At 34.8% G+C, this 18,558-nt stretch overlaps 1 protein-coding gene across 1 annotated transcript in view; it reads left to right on the top strand.

Annotated features, from left to right (window-relative positions):
- Positions 1-512: 512 nt before the first annotated feature.
- The window catches only part of LOC126965361 (protein O-mannosyl-transferase TMTC2-like), a 190,808-nt gene continuing 172,762 nt past the window's right edge, over positions 513-18,558 (top strand). Inside the window, exon 1 of the mRNA XM_050808904.1 lies at positions 513-829. The gene's annotated coding sequence lies outside the window, so the exon portion shown is untranslated. The remainder of the gene's footprint in view (positions 830-18,558) is intronic.

Below are 18,558 nucleotides of genomic sequence, written 5' to 3'. Positions count from 1 at the left end.
TTGCTTGCTAACAGATATAAGATAAAAAGTACAAAAGAAAGTAATTAATCAAAAATGATGTAAAGAAAAGTAGATTTACATAAACAAAGTGGGGCCGATATTCAAGTCGTGACCTTACCTTTCCCACGTAACTATATTTTGATGGCTGGCAGTCATTACAATAATAATTATGGACTAAGTAGCGTTATAAGGAATGACGTGTTTGTAACACGCTATGTGTGATTTTCATCGCTCCTACAAAGCAACGTGCAACAAGTAAACTAATCTCCTACTAAACCGAAGAAATTGAACAACTTTTCTTATATAAAAATTATTGTATATGTCGCAATTTTTTAGTACTTAAATAGAAATAATCTATTTTGACAGTTGTTATGTCTTAATAAACTGTTCATTAGGATTTATTTACTTTCTGGCACTTTTTAAACTGTGCATTCCAATGCGCATGCGCGGGTTGAGAAAGAGAATAGGGGAGAGGGACAGTAGTCAGTTCTACTCGCTCCGACCAATCGATTAGTCGCATAACGATAGCGGCTTCTTAAATGCAGATGGGTCGTGTATACCAACGTCAGTCGTTGGGTACGGGCCTCATCGGCTGGTCGGGTATGGACCCTGTAGTTCGATGTGTTACACGCGCGGCACGTCGTATTGACCGCGTTATTAAGCCGGTGTAATTTCACAATTCGAATGTCATTTCCCGCGCTGTGTTATTGAACATTTAAAAAACTGGCATTCATGTTAAATGTGTTTAAGTAAATAAATATCGGAGATTCATTAGTGCTGACAAAAGATGTTAAGTCTAATGATGCGAACAAAGGATTGTTATCCAAAGGTAATTTTAGCGCCTGCTGCTTACGATACAATAATATTTATTACTACATAACAGGATATATTTTTTACACTGATTACACTGATTTTACATACTATCAACAACAATATTTTCAATTTTATTATGTCTCAACTAATATTTTATTATAATAAATTATGTAATAAACAAACCAATATTACACCACTCGAGAAAGCCATAAAGAAAACTTTATGTTTTCGTTTACGACTCTAAGTAGGGCAAAGTTTTCTCGGTGTCTTACGATTATCATTCGTATTTAAGGGATACTTAAGTTAATAGGATTTGAATGCTACACGAGAAGGATTTTTAAATTTTATAAACGTTGCCTACGTTCGTAGCAAAATTGTAGACGCGTAGCTAAATGAAATCAAATCAAAATTGCTTTATTCAATATTGATCTAAAATTGTATTTATGTTAACTGTTAATAAAACTATTTACGACTACTTCAAAAATATTAATGAAAACTTAAGATTAAATTAATTTATATAGACATAACCTAAAATCGTAGCCAATGTAGCCGCGTAGATAAATCAAATCAAAATCTCTTCATTCGTTTTGGACATAAAATAACACCCATTAATTTAAAAAGTTATTTTATACATTTTAACATTTACTAACACATCGGAAAAAGTTGATATAAGCTTTAAAAAGAGGAAGTGGCGTAAAAAAAGAGGAAGTATTCGATTTGCGTAGTACCTACAGCTATATCATTCATAAAATATTATGAAAGAAAACTGTGAATCAGCAAAAATACTCACACTATTTGACTTAAAATTTAAAATCATTGAAAAAAGACCAGAGAACAGTTTATAAGAACAGTAGATGCATACCCAATCCACATAAACGACTAATAATAAATAATTTGAGTATTATATTGACACCCCTTACAAATGTCACCAATTATTCAATACATTGAAGTAAATTTACAAAAATTGGAAATTTTGAAAATAAAAGTGGTTTGACTGACAATCCTTCTATTAAGACTTATGGGATTAGGGTTAATCTTTAAATTGCCAAATTGGTGTGATTGTTTTAAAATAGATTTTTTTAAGAATGACAGAGCTATAATAAGCCTGATGTTATATCTAATAATATATAAAATTCTCATGTCGCAGTGTTTGTAGTTAAACTGCTTCGAAAAGGCTTGACCGATTCTCATGAAATTTTGAGTGCATATTGGGTAGGTCTGAGAATCGGACAACATCTATTTTTCATCCCCCTAAATGTTAAGGGTGGTCCACGCCAAATTTTATTAACATTTTTTTTTAAATTTGTTCGATTATGAGTCAGCATTAAAAAATACATACAACTTCATATTTTCACCCATCTACGATCAACAGTTACTTTTGTATCGCGATTTCAATATCGGCAATACAACGTTTGCTGGGTCAGCTAGTATCTCAATATAATAATAATTATCGGTATGGTTTTGACAAATTTTGATGACGTCCTGTATTTTATTTTATGAAAATTAGGTAAGAGACGAGCAGTACGTTCTGCACCGTAGCTAGTGAAATTGCTGTGCAAATGAGACTTAACATCTTATGGCTCAAGGTGACGAGCGCAGTCGTAGTGCCGCTCAGAATTTTGAATTTTTTGAAGAATCCTGAGCGGCACTGTTTTCATTGACAGGGCGTATCAGTTATTATCAGCTAAACGTCCTGCTCATCTCGTCCCTTATTATCATTAAAAAAAAAGTTGAAATGCACACAAGCACCTAATAGTTGCCCTAATGAAAAAGCTATTGTTCTTAGGTAGTGCGATATCTAGTTAGAGCGCAGCGGAGACCAATTCATAATTTAAGTGAACTTATAACGATCATAACGTGAGAGTCAGCGAATAGTTGGAACACTAATGACATTATTGCAACATATTTTATGGGCAACACATTTCGATTCGACGTTTCTCATTCCGTGTTTCCAATTTGAGGATCTTGCGTGTTTACGACCAAGTATTCAGACAATGAAGCATTTTATCAGCGGGACAGGTTATGGTAAATTTTATGACGTGCCTGTGTACATGTTTACGCTTATTACGTTACGTGTGGAGTTGTTTGCTCATTAAAAATGTGAAGTTTACGACGATACGAGGGTAGTTAGAAATTTAGTGCAAAAAATATTACGCTGTGTATGTGAAATGACGAGGTGTTTTTTTATGACTATAAGGGATGAGATGGTAATTGATACGCCCTGCTCACCTTGAGACATAAGTTGTTAAATCTCATTTGACCAGTACTTTCACTACATACGGCGCTCTTCAGACAAAAACACAATAATGCTTACACATTACCGGTTCACGGCAGAAAAAGGCGCTGGTGTGGCACCCATAATCTAGCCGGCATTCTGTGCAAAGGTGCCTCCCACTGTTAAAAAAGCTTGAAAGCTAATTCCACAATTATTGTAGACAAAATTTCTACGTCTATATAATGTGAATGATATATTATAAGACTAGAATTTGTATTATATACCTAAGCTTAATCGAAAACACAATAGTTATGATGTAAATTTGGTGTGTTTATTCGTATTATCAAGTGAGGCTTAAAAAGAGTTGGACTCTTCGCCCATCGAGGGTTCCGTACATAATATTATTAACTACCTACGTATAGAAATGGGAATAGGTAATTTTTTCATTTTACGGTATATGCATGTGCCTGGGACTTTTAATTTTTTATGTAATAGGAGGACAAACGAGCGTGCGGGTCACCTGGTGTTAAGCGATCACCGCCGCCCACATTCTCTTGCAACACCAGAGGAATCACAAGAGCGTTGCCGGCCTTTAAGGAAGGTGTACGCGCTTTTTTCGAAGGTACCCATGTCGTATTGTCCCGGAAACATCGCACAAGGAAGCTCATTCCACAGCTTCGTAGTAGGAGGAAGAAAGCTCCTTGAAAACCGCACTGTGGAGGACCGCCACACATCCAGATGGTGGGGATGATATCCTAACTTGTGGCGTGTCGTGCGAAGCTGGAATTCCCTATTAATTATATGCCCCATGGAAACACATGGCAAATTTAAAAAAAAAAGTATTTAAACAAAGAAGAGTTATCTCCTGCGTTTAATCAAAGTGTTTTGTGTCTTTAACTATTAATTTAATAATGAAATTTAAAATAGGTCTCCTGTTTATAAAGTAATAACGAGACATGAAGGTAAATTTAAATGATTACCCATCATACCAAACCAATAAAATCAAAAAGCCATACATGGCTGTGTGATATCTAAAATTAGAATCCATTACAGGCTTAAATAAATCATTCTATTTATTTTTATTATTAGGTATGTGGTTATTAGTTGTATTCATAGTTATAAGTATTTGAAATACTGAAACGAGTAATCGTAATTTGCTTTAAATTGTATTTTCTTATAAATCAAAAATTGAAATATAAACCCCTATTTAGTATAGATTAATATCGTCATAAGAATTTGGAGTTTTAATAAGAATGAAAAAATTCTCTAACTCATATTTACCATAATGATTGAGGCTTTAACATCAAAGGCCACTCTGCTACAGAATTATGTTAAAAGAGAAGAAAATATCTCGAAGTTATTGCGTATAAAAAGGTTTACGATGTTTATCTATTGGGAGAAAATCCTGTGGTATTTTAATATCACATTGATGGATCGTTTATTAAATCTGTATCATTTTGTATTTGCCAAAGTTATTTAACATATAATAATATAACACAAGATTAACTCGCTTTAACTGCAACTATATCTGCGTTGTCTGCAGAACAATAATTGAAATTATTTTTGTACTATTTTAATTATAAAGCGATTGAAATAAAACAGTCACAAAATTAATTCCAAACAATTTGTTATTTTTTTTTAAATGATAACCCTCACTTCTAGGATTAATAGTTACACAGATTAAATTTGATAGCAAAATTTATGAACGATGCGGGACTCGAACTCGCGACCTTTCGTGTTCCGTGCGAGCGCTCTTCCACTGAGCCAATCGTTCGAGTGATGTATCGTTCATAAATCTTGATATGTCTTGTTCAACTCTCAAGTTGTCGCTTCATCTACAGGATCTACTTTACAGTTGATAACCTGCTCAACCCCAATATTTGCATATTAGGAAATTGACTTGAGATGTCGCTCTTGTAAATTTAAACAATTTGTTATATTTTAAGTGATAACTGATCTTCTGGGTTTAATTACGAAAATTAAATTTCAAACAAAATTAATGAACGATGCTGACTCGAACCCGCGATCTGTCGCGTTCCGTACAAGCGCTCTTCCACTGGGCCAGCCATTCAAGTGACGTATCGTTCATAAGTCATGATATTTCATGTTCAACATTCAGGTTGTGGCTTCTTTTTTTTTATGGAATAGGAGGACAAACGAGCGTACGGGTCACCTGGTTTTAAGTGATCACATCACTCGGTCATAGGTGACCCGTAACCCAAATAGTATAGTATAATGTCTTATCTTAGTACTCCTGGGATAACTTCCACCCAGTTCCTATTAGTTATAACTTCATTTCGTCCATTCTTATCAAAAATGGCCAAAATAAGATTTATACCTACAAGTGGAGAAGATACTACCAGTGGGAGGCTCCTTTGAATGGGAAGCCGGCTAGATTATGGGTACAACAACGGCGCCTATTTCTGCCGTGAAGTAAGAATGTGTAAACATTATTGTGTTTCGGTCTGAAGGGCGCCGTAGCTAGTGAAATTACTGGGGGAATGAGACTTAACATCTTATGTCTCAAGGTGACGAGCGCAATTGGAGTGCCGCTCAGAATTTTTGGGTTTTTCAAGAATCATGAGCGGCACTGCATTGTAATGGTTAGGGCACGTCCTGCTCGTCTCGTCTCTTATTTTCATAAAAAAAATATATAATCAATAAAGGTGAAAAGCTCATCGCCACACTATTCAATATCAGTTAAAAATTAAGTTGTGACCTTAGAAATTAACGATTTGAATTGATCAATAATTTGATTTATTCAAGTCTAATATTCTATGGTATGGAATGTCTTGTGTCCTACACCAATTAGGGACTAATATCAAACTGAACGATATTTAATTAAAAATAAGTCTAGCATATACTTTAGGGACTCGGACTATTAAAGTGAACGATCGCCATCCACTAAGTACTGCATCTGTTTGAGTCAGGCAACCATTGCAAATGACAGATGTATACGTTAGCCCGTCCTGACCTCCACCATATGTTCAATAATAGCAGGAAACACCCGCTGGACTCAAGTCTCAATCCCGACGAGGTGAATTCAACCGTATTATTACCAGCGATAAATACTATTATTGCCTTTAATTACAATACTTTGTTAAACTGGTGTTGGTGACAGAGTAGGTCGCTATAGAATGGAAGATTTTCCGATTAGAGACCATTATAAACAGTTGTCGTACATTGTTCATGGAGGGAAAATGTTACCGATTCCAACGAGAGTATAATTTGTAGGCGCTAGGCGAATCCGAGGGCCTAGATACACCCGAGTAGGGGAATAAATAAGATTCTATTTGGCATTATTAAAGTTTAAAGTATTTTTGCAAAAACTGCGTTTGTCATAAGAAGTGCCAATCTATCACCATTTTAAGAATTGTCAATCCTCAATATTATACAACGAGATCAGATTGACAGTCAAGGGAGAGGCTTAAGGATTGCTTATATTGTAGATTAAAGATTAATGAAGTTATTGAAATGTGTATTTGTAATAGTAATATTAACGAAGGATTTGTACATAATAATAGTAAAACACGAAATCTAAGTTCACGCTGAAAAATTAGCGGGTATCGTAAAAAGACACGTTTTCATAATTTTATGAATAATTTATTTTCTCATTAGGCCACGGCATTAACAATTATAGAAAAGTTCGAATTTTAGGTTACTTTTGAATGTAGGTTTATAAAACTGTCGTCAGAAAGAAGACGTCAAGAAAAGACTGGCAGCGCTCCTGTGATTCCTCTGGTGTTTGTTGATTTAGAACGAAAATTGGTTGAACATCGCCAAATAAGTGAATCAATTCTAAAGAAGAAAAACACGTATCAATAAATATAGACAGATGGACGGAACCCGAGAAGTCACGGGTTCGAGTCCCGCATCGTTCATAAATTTTGGGGTTATAAATTTAATTTGTTTAAATAATAAACGGGTTAAAATTGAACTATGTCATATGAGAGGGAGTTAAATTATACAAAAGTGTGCGTGTGCGTGCTTTGGCCTAACGAAGCAAAAATCTTTAAAATTATTGATTTACTCCTACGTTTTTAGAAAGAACAATTTTGTAGAAATCTTGCAAAGATGGCTTTGACAATTAATTATTTAATAATGAATACGGCTGTATGGGCTTGAACCCTTTGCCTGTCCAAATAATGGACGAAGAAACCAAAAAAAAATAACGAATGACGCAAACGTCAGAAAATTTTAAAACTTCTATCGAGTCCTCTCTCGAGAAGGTCGTGGAATGGGGTAAATTGAACCTTGTCCAATTTAACCCCCAGAAGACTGAAGTTTGCGCGTTTACCACTAAAAAAAACGCCATTTGTCGTATCACCGCTCTTCGACAACACCTCCCTAAAAGCCTCGCCTAGTATCGGAATACTGGGTCTCGAAATCTCGAGCGATTGCCAATTTCGTGACCATCTGGAGGGCAAAGCCAAATTGGCTTCAAAGAAACTGGGCGTCATTAATAGAGCACGGCAATATTTCAAGCCGGCCCACATTCTAGCGCTGTACAAAGCGCAGGTCCGGCCAAACATGGAGTATTGCTGTCATCTCTGGTCTGGCGCACCCCAGTATCAGCTCGATCCATTCGACCGCGTGCAACGCAGAGCAGCTCGAATTGTCGGGGATCCAGTACTCTGTGAACGGCTGGATCACTTGGCGTTGCGTAGAGACGTCGCTTCATTGTGTGTCTTCTACCGCATTTATCACGTGGAGTGTTCCGAAGAGCTGTTTAACCTGATTCCTGCCGCCGAATGAATACAACTAATAACCACATACCTAATAATAAAAATAAATAGAATGATTTATTTAAGCCTGTAATGGATTCTAATTTTAGATATCACACAGCCATGTATGGCTTTTTGATTTTATTGGTTCGGTATGATGGGTAATCATTTAAATTTACCTTCATGTCTCGTTATTACTTTATAAACAGGAGACCTATTTTAAATTTCATTATTAAATTAATAGTTAAAGACAAAAAAACACTTTGATTAAACGCAGGAGATAACTCTTCTTTGTTTAAATACTTTTTTTTTTAAATTTGCCATGTGTTTCCATGGGGTATATAATTAATAGGGAATTCCACCTTCGCACGACACGCCACAAGTTAGGATATCATCCCCACCATCTGGATGTGTGGCGGTCCTCCACAGTGCGGTTTTCAAGGAGCTTTCTTCCTCGTACTACGAAGCTGTGGAATGAGCTTCCTTGTGCGGTGTTTCCGGGACGATACGACATGGGTACCTTAAAAAAAAAGCGCGTAAACGCTCCTGTGATTCCTCTGGTGTTGCAAGAGATTGTGGGCGGCGGTGATCACCTAACAACAGGTGACCCGTACGCTCGTTTGTCCTCCTATTCTATACAAAAAAAAAAGAAAGAACCAACTTCAAGCTGTTACTTTTGTGTTACAGTAATGCGCATCTTAAAATTTCACTCTTATAATTTTTTCATAATGCGCCTAAAGAACTTCAAAAATGATTTTATAATAGAAGGAACTTCAGTTACAAGTAGGTAACAAAATACAGTTATTTCCAATAGAGTTTCTCCATTCTCGCGTACCAAACGATCCAAAGTAAAATTTATTACAATCCTAACGTCATACAGTTAAGAATTGAGCGTTAATTTTGTGTGAAAACTCGCGACTTCGAGCGGATTATGAAATATTTTCTTATTCAATGTTAGATTTGATGTAAATTGAAGGGGAAACGTTATATATGGAGTTTGAAACTGTTTTTAAATTGGCTTATGATATTATCCACATAATGTATAATACTGAGTTCATAAAACACCTACTACGGCTTAAATTAAAATACACTTGCTGCATATTAAGATTTTATAGTATTAAATTTGAAGTTTTTTTTTGTGGTAATTGATATGCCTTGCCCATTACAAGGCAGTGCCACTCAGGATTCTGGAAAAACCCAAAAATTCTGAGCGGCGTTACAATTGCGCTCGTCACCTTGAGACATAAGATGTTAACCCCCTTATTCATAATGGTCCGCTAACTTTAAACAGCCGCTTAGGAGTGTTTTTTCTCATTCTGACTTAGGTCAATAGAAGAAGACAGAGTGAGAATTAGCAATGCTTTAAGTTAGCAGACTATTATGAATAAGGGGGTAAGTCTCTTTTGTCCATTAAAATCACTAGCTACGGCGCCCTTCAGACCGAAACACAGTAATGTTTTACACATTACAGCTTCACGGCATCAATAGGTGCCGCTACCACAATAGCCTTAATCTAGCCGGCATACTGTGCAAAGGAGCCTCCCTGAGGTAAATGTTCCTAGGTTAATATACTTAAATATTTAATAGATGACAGGTAAATTATTTTCGAGACGCTTTTGCATTTCTGTGTGTGTGCGTCTACGGTTAGCAATTTACTTTATTTTTTTTTATTTTTTCGAATTTGAGGAGACCTGCTCCAGATGCTCCAGATCTTCATGAGCAATTGTGACGTATACGTGTGATTACATTTAGAAATGCCCACATTTAATTATAATAAGATAATTTTCTTCACCCACGAAGGCACGCGGAGAGCATTGAAATTGTATAATTCATTCAATTATTCCTTAATTTTTTTTTGTTTGTAATATTTCCATTTTGTGTTTCGTCTAATTAGTAGATTACAATAGACCAACTCACACTGATCCCTTTAATTAATACACGTTTTGTCTGATTCATACGAATATTTCACTATTTTATGGGTGGCCACTTTTCCATACAAAAGTTCTCGATCCTTTTCTCGTTGGTTTTGACTCTAAATCAAAGTTATATTCAAATAATATCAATAGCATCATTATCTGTGTCTCTCTGTTTAGTTTTCTTTTTATATTTTTGTTTTTATAAGTGTTGCAATACTCAAAAAGTGGTAAAAAGGCTTAATCATATACGAAATCCGAAATCTGGATGTGTGGCAGTTGTTCCACAGTGCGGTTTTCAAGGAGCTTTATTCCACGCACTACAAAGATGTGTAATGAACTTTCTTGTGCGGTGTTTCCCGGACGATACAACATGGGTACATCCAAAAAAGCGCGTACACCTTCCTTAAAAGCCGGCAACGCTCCTGTGATTCCTCTAGTGTTACAAGAGAATGTGGGCGGCGCGGCGGTGATATCTTAAAACCAGGTGACCCGTACGCTTGTTTAAAAGGCATTTATTTTCTCAAAATTGATTCCTTTAGAATTCTTTTTGATGTCATTTCTAATAACTACTAGATACTACTACCGCTTCGGAAACAAATGGCGCTCTGAGAGAGAAGAAGCGGCGCAACAAACTCTCCCAGCATTCTTTTTTTGCGCACTTTTCAATAAAAATATACAATATTGTACAGTCATTTCTATCGCTATAAAATAATCACAATCTAGTCCCAGGCTGTCCGATCATATAGATATTCAGCAGTCTATAAAATTTCTATAAAAATAAAGACATCCGACAACAATAAGCGAATAAATGAAACAGTCTGACACAGAATATATCCTTCCCTCTAAGTTTCCAAAGTTCCATCATAATTGTTTTATTTTGGAGGACGAAATTGCCAAGAAAAAAACCTTAATTTGCAGTTTTGTAGTGGTGTCCATAACGTTTGGATGATTGTATGTTATACTGCTTGAGCGCGACAGTATGTTGTTCTAAAAATCTTCAATCTAAAAAACGTCTCAGTTAAAGTGTCTTCTTACGGAGCACAATAAACGTCAAGTAATTTGGATAACTATTTTTATTAAAATCACTCTGCGTTTCTTATAGTTAAAATGAAACTAATTAACACGCTTTTCATAGAAAACCGAACTAAAAAATAGAAAATATTTCCTGCGTTTTAGTTTGTTTTATATATTGTTAAATATTATACATTGTTAAATAAAAAATATCCTTTGGTATTCGAAAATTTCCTTATATTTGATAAATCAGTTAAAGATAATAGTAGAAATTTAATAAACTTCAATTCCTGCCTTATAGACGATGAATGACAATTATAAAATATAATTTTATCAAATTAATGTAATATCTTGGATTCTCTATAAATCTACGAAGTTTGAACGTAATCTAGCCGTTTAAAGTGGGTGAAAATCGCGCCCAAATGAGTCGGTTACAAACAAACGTACATACATGTGAAGCTAATAAAAGGGGTGTAAAAATGGACTCGTGTCGAGTATATCATACCTTTTCACAATTTGCGTAAAAGACAGTCCTAAATGCAGAGGCTGTCTAGCCGAGGATGAAACGATCACTCCTGTAATCCTGGAGTGCGTGGGAGTGGCCAACTAACGGGCATAAATCTTAGTAATTACGAGGATGCTCCGAGAAGTCTGCGTACACTTCAGGAGTGTGCTGAACTTCTGGAAGGAACGGCTGGGCTGGTTGGAATGACTGGTCAACGCTGCACGCAAAATGAACCAGGATCCCCTTTACCCATACCGATTCCAGTGTTAAAGTAGACTAAATTCAAATTCAAATATTTTTATTCAAAATAGGATATGACATCACTTATTGAGAGTCAAAAACTACCACCCATTCCAAAAAGAATGCCTCAGATCTGAGAAGAATGCGCGCAACAAACTCAGCTGGCTTTTTTTTCATCAAAATTATGATTACAAAGTCATATTCTACAATTAAACATATTATTTAATAGCCGTCGCTCTATTCCCAATCTGTGGGATCATTAAGAAATTCATTTATGATATAGTAACCTTTACCACATAAACGTTTTTTCAACTATTCTTTTGAATATCGTAATACTTTTTACTACATTAACTTCCGAAAATATTCTATTGATGTATCCAGAACAATAATGCATAAAACAAAAGTACTAAAAGAATGCTCTTATTAATGTTGTGCGAAGTATCTGAAACGTGTTTGCCTTTTTCTTTTCAATGTTTTACAGCATAGTGTCCTATATAAAATTCTCTTGTATCGTAAAGTTTCCTCTGCGAACGAAACTTGAGCGCAAGAAAGAATTCTTTGAATACAAAGAAGTGTCGTATCGTAACTTTAGTGTTCTATACGATTGCCATTTCGGTTGTTAGTCCATTTTAACAATTTCCTTCTTGCTGAAGAGGATTTAGTTTTGCTCTCAAGAAGTAATTTTATTGTCTATACATATATTAAATACTTAAGACATATATTAAATTCAAGATTTGAATATAAATAAAATATTGTTTATTTTCATTGTACTATATCTTAATATACATAAATTACGTGTCACGCTGTTTGTCCACGATGGACTCCTAAACTAATGAATGGATTTTAATGGGGATTACTTCATGAAGTGCAGTTTGGTCCAACTTGAGAGATAGGATATTTTTTATTTCGATTTGGGACCCATAATTTTTATTTTCAATATTTGTTTTGTTTGAAAATATTTTCTAAAAGAGAATTTAGTGACGCACGGTTTGACAGTTCCACTGTGAAACAATTTCATTATAACAACAGGGAGCATTTTGAAATATTATTGGCAAATTCCTATAAAACAGTATTTTTTTTTTATTATCTACAGAACAACGTCTGTCGGGTCAGCTAATTATAACAAAAGTTTTACTGTCGTTCTAACGCTGTATTTTCTATTTACTTGGTAGGTATTTGTTTTTTTGTTTTTGGCAAAGCGTATGTAGCAGAATATTATGCAATTATTCATGGATATGAGACTGAGATTTGATAAAATATACAATTTAATCTGGCTTTGTGTAAATTCAGACATTGTACATAACCTGTAAGATTTAAGTATGATAACAATAAAATATAAAAATATCATATTTCTATAAATAATATGAAACATAATTACGCCCTAATATTTCACCAAAATATATTAAGTTGAAGTTTATACTTTGTTTGCTAGCTGGTTAAAAGTTTGTGATGTTTTATCGAATACAAATGCAGAACCAGAGGAAGGCTCCTTTGCACATAATGCCGGCTAGATAATGTGTACCATAACGGCGCATATTTCTACCGTGAAACAGTAATGTGTAAGCATTATTGTGTTTCGGTCTAAAGGGCGCCGTAGCAACTGAAATTACTGGGCAAACGAGACTTAACATCTTATGTCTCAAGGAGACTAGCGCAATTGTAGTGCCGATCAGAATTTTTGGGATTTTCAAGAATCTTCAGCGGCACTACAATGCGCAGGGAGTATCAATTACCATTAGCTGAACGTTCTGCTCGTCTCGTCCCTTACTGTTAGAAAAAAAAAAAAAGATGAAGACTTTACGAAGTGAACACTGCAAAGTAAGCGAATATGCTAAATGAAATTGCCTACATTTCCCGAGACTATTATCCGAATATGAGTAATATGTCCGTTACATTTGTCATGGCAGAATAAACCAATCACCGTGAGCAAATAAAACGAAGTTTGTGAAGCGAAAATAGACAAAGAATCTGATACAGGTAAATAATCCTGCTTGACTTTGGCAGAGGAAGCGATTCTGCTATTATTCTTCGAGACAGCGTTCGCACACTAAACGAAAATAGACATGTTTACTCGAAGTAGGGCATAAGTTTGGCAAGATTGATAATACTGCAGGCATGATAAAAATTGTTTCAACTATACACGATACGGGGAAACTTTGAAAAGATGTAAACAATATGGTTATGGAAAAGAGCTAGATGTTCAGTTATTATGTAACTGACATTATTGCTTTGTCATTCAAATAAGGAAATTATTTGCAATTTGACGACCGCTACATCCCAGTGGTTAGTGACCTTGCCTACTGAGCTAAAGGTCCCTCGAACCCGGTAAGGTGCAATCATTTATATGATGAATATGAATGTTTATTTCCGAGTCATGGATGTTTATAAGTATTTATGAATGTTTAAGTAAATGTATTGAATTAAAAATATCGTTGTCTTATACCCATAGTACAGGCTATGCCTTTTTTAATGACAATAAGGAACGAGACGAGCAGAACGTTCAACTGATGGTAATTGATACGCCCTGCCCATTACAATGCATTGCCGCTCAGGATTCTCGAAAGCCCAATAATTCTGAGCGGCACTACAACTACGCTCGTAAGCTTGAGAAATAAGATGTTAAGTCTCATTTGCCCAGTAATTTCAGTAGCTACGGCGCCCTTCAGACCGAAAACAGTAATGCTTACACATTACTGTTTCACGACAGAAATAGGCGCCGTTGTGGTGTCCATAATCTAGCCGGCATCCTGTGCAAAGGTGCCTCCCACTGGTAATGCTTAGTTTGGGGCAGGATAATTTGTGTAAGTCAAAGTCAAAGTCAAAGTCAAAATATCTTTATTCATTGAGATCCTATTTGATCATTTTGAATCGTCAATTTAAGGTTTCTTATAATAATAAGAGCTACATAATGTAGTTTGTAAAAATAATACATATACTTATACTCTAGAAAATTATAATATATATTTTGTTTTATTAAGACAGAGTTAGAGCATGTTCATTCCCAAGCATTTTTATCATCTAAGTAATCCGATATTTTATAGTAAGCTTTTTTATAAAGTTTCCCTTTAATTGAATTTTTAAATTTGTTTATTGTCAGATTAAGCATATCACTTGGGAGTTTGTTATAGCAGCGTATACATTGCCCTTTAAATGATTTATCAACTTTATGGAGCCTGGTAGTGGTAACAGCAAGCTTATCTTTATTCCTAGTATTAAACTTATGACAATCGCTATTTTTCTTAAACAAGTTAATATTCCTGTGCACATACATCAGATTTTCATAAATATATTGACAAGTGACGGTCATTATACTTATCTCTTTAAATTTTTCACGGAGTGATTCCTTGGGACCCATATTGTAAATTGCACGTACAGCCCTCTTCTGCAGCACAAAGATGATGTTAATATCTGCAGCACTTCCCCACAGCAGTATACCATAAGACATAATGCTGTGAAAGTAGCTGAAATAGACTAGTCTAGCTGTGGCTACATCTGTATAGAGACGGATCTTTTTAACTGCGTATGCTGCAGAACTGAGCTTCTTCGACAATGTATTAATATGAGGGCCCCACTGAAGCTTATTATCGAGGGTTATACCTAGAAATACAGTACTGTCCACGAGAGCTATTTCTTCGTTTTTAATAATAATATTAGCTTTTACTTGTTTCACATTTGGTAGTATAAATCTAATACACTTTGTTTTATTCTCATTAAGTAGAAGATTATTAATATAAAACCACTTTACTACCTTCGAGATTGCATTGTTTACATCGTCGAAAACGTTTTGTTGTCGCTTAAGTTTAAATAAAAGTGACGTGTCATCTGCAAATAACACAACCTCATGATCGTCCCTCACAAGAGTGTGTCAATATTTTCATATTATTATTAATTAACAACTGCCTTATTTTTTCTGCAGCACAGGGCTATTTGCACCATTAATAATTTAAGTGTTAAATTTGCATATGATAGAGCATATTAATAATTGTATATGATAAGTATACGTTTTCGAAACCCTGATAAAGGTCAATAAGACATATTAAGGACTTGTAATATATTATGTTGGGCGATACGTTCTTACATTATGTTTCCAGAAAATGAACAGTATAAATATATTTTTATGTTATAATCTTGTTGCAACGTAAATATGATGTCTAATTTCCATTCTTAGGAGTTATTAGATATAGTTTATGTGGTATACATCCAAAGACCAGGGGTACGTTGCCGCACAAGACCAGGGGTGAAGTGATGCGTTGCCAGCCTTTAAGGTGGGCGGATGCTCTACGCTTAAAAGTCCCTAAGTCGTATATTCCACAAAGTTGCTGTACTACAAGAAGTTCCTCGCAAATCGCTTGATTATGAAATGCCACAAGTCAACATTATACAGGCGGAATTTGCATTTCTAAAAGGCCGGCAACACTTCTGTGTTTCCTCTAGTGTTTTTTGCCTATAGACTTCGATCACATGCCACTACATAAAATTAATAAAAAGTATATTAAGTTGGGGATAAGGTGAACGGAAGACGAAATGTCTAATCGCGAACTTCCGGATCCGAAACACTTTTCATGGATGGATGTTGGTAATAGCGCTCCTGTTATGTGCTTGCTGATTAATTCCAAAAATAAAAACGACAGGGACTTTTAAATAGGTAAGCATAATATACAATATTATGTACTGTCGACATATTACCGGCTAGATTATGAGTACCACTACGGCGCCTATTTCTGCCGTGAAGCAGTAATGTGTAAGCATTACTGTGTTTCGGTCTGAAGGGCGCCGTAGCTAGTGATAGTACTGGGCAAATGAGGCTTAACATCTTATATCTCAAGGTGACGAGCGCAATTGTAGTGCCGCTCAGAAGTTTTGGGCATGGCGTATCAATTACCATCAGCTGGATGTCCTGCTCGTCCCTTATTATCATAAAAAAAAACATATTGTTTGGAAGGCTAAAAATAGAAAAAGCCAAGCAAATCCATTAAAAACAAGTCCCTTTCTGCATTTTTTAAAATATGACCACTATTCAGATCATTTACAGTAATCCTTACCGGATCGCTATCCTAGCTAGTATAAAATTTCTTAAAAGTATTAGATATCCCTTTTCTATTGAAGCAAGAGAGATTTCTTTACAGAAACTAGATATCGAATATTTATAAGTACAGGTGATATTAAATGAGGATTCCGATTTGTAAAGGCAAAGTTAGTAAAAATCTTTAAGTAGTACTTCTTCGCGATAAATAGGTGATACAAAACTAAAAGCCGGGCGAAGGTGGGGCCTTGAGAGGCTGGGTTAACACTTTTGAGTTTTTAAATAATAAAAAACAAATAATATAATTTACAAGCAAATTTATTTGTTTCCAAATAGGTATGTTAAATTTTAAATTTATTTTTTTAAGTGTCATTTTCAGTTGCTTTGGCATGTTAATATCTAAAAATAAACCTTCTAATGAAAAGGCTACAAATATTGAATGGAATTATCTGGAAGCTTTCGTGTGTCTTGTAGATTTAATGACCTAGGAAAAAAAAACATCGATAATTTGTTCCTCGATACGATGTCGACATCTCTATACGCGTCTGATAATGCGCTTAACCTGCCTGAATCAACGCTAGTAGGGACGATGTTCTTCTCACACGGGCCGCGCACTCCGAGTTTATTGGTAAAGGAATATTTATTATGCTTTTTCTTTTACGAACGCAATCCATCACGAATAACTTTATCTTAAAATATAGTTTTTTTTTATTCAATATTTTATTTTATAATAAATAAAAGTAAGACAACACTTTTCTGAGAATTGCCTAATATTTTTTCAAGTATTTTTATGGTATTCTGATCAGGTTGAAATAAAAAATTATTATTTACTTTCTTCTGCGTTCAAAATAACTCATAAAAAAATTATGTGGTGTCGTGGGACACCAGGTAGGAACGAAGTTCCTTCGGCTAATGTAGAATCGACACAAATTGCAAAAAAAATCGTTCTTATATTGCTATAATCGTTATCATATATTAATATAATAATATTGATAATATATACATTACTCGTTTGTGTATGCGACTGTCGCGCCTGCGCACGTCTCATTTAACGGTTTTATTCCACGCACTTTTTTCCACGGATTTTTTATTACGGTTTTACTATCACATTTTTTTCAGTTCGGTCCCGCAGCAAAATCCCTATCTCCTCCAAGCCTGACGTAAGGAACTTCGTTCCAAAAAATCAAATACAAACCAATCCAATCAATAGATAATATTATGATCCGGATAAGATCACACAGGCCGCCATCTTGAGTCAGGTCCGGGCATATATAAATCACCAATCAAAAGCACTTTTTGTAAACTGACGTCAAGTCATCGTTATTTTGAAAAGGTTCCGACCCCATTACAACGCGCAGGGATATTACTGCCATGCATATGCAAATAAAACCTATACGATATTTCTGACCTATAATCACAAGTGGGGTCCAAAAAAAGTATTTTCGTCATCAAAGTGCGTATATGACCTAAGTTTAGGTTTACTTAAATAAAGTCTGACAATGTTTCATCAGTCACATAACATACATATAAACAATGGACACCCATAATTTAAACACTAGAAATAACTACAAGCTTATAGTGCCACCTACTAGGCTCTGTAAAATAAACAATTCTTTTGTATGCAAAGGGTATTAAATTTTACAATAAATTACCAAAAAGTGTATCTGAATTGCCAATAAAAAAAATTAAATCTATTATTAAACGAAGACTCATGTCAAAGGCTTATTACAGTATTGATAATTACGTAAATGATATTACAATGTGGAATTTAATAGTTATATAGTTGTTTTTATCATGTATTTAATTGTAAAAGTACAATTGTTGTACAGGTGATTGACGTTGTTACTAGAATTAGTTACTACTACTACGATACTAGTTGTACTGCATTAAGATTCAAAATTGTTCAAAATTGAAGATTTGTTTTCAAGGAATAACATATTCCGTAATAAGAATATAATTAAAATTACTTAAACATTCCTCGCGAAGTTTCTAAAATTCACAGTCTTAAGAACATGCTGACGAATGAAATGAATTTCATAGCTCTCTCTCTACTCGTTAGTTTACTCTCAGCATTAAAAATTTTATTCAGATGAATGAACAATTTCATTTTA

The sequence above is a fragment of the Leptidea sinapis genome, chromosome 7 (genome assembly GCF_905404315.1).
Source record: "Leptidea sinapis chromosome 7, ilLepSina1.1, whole genome shotgun sequence".
In the NCBI taxonomy this organism is placed as follows: Eukaryota; Metazoa; Arthropoda; class Insecta; order Lepidoptera; family Pieridae; genus Leptidea; species Leptidea sinapis.
This window is presented reverse-complemented; position numbering and strand designations above follow the sequence as displayed.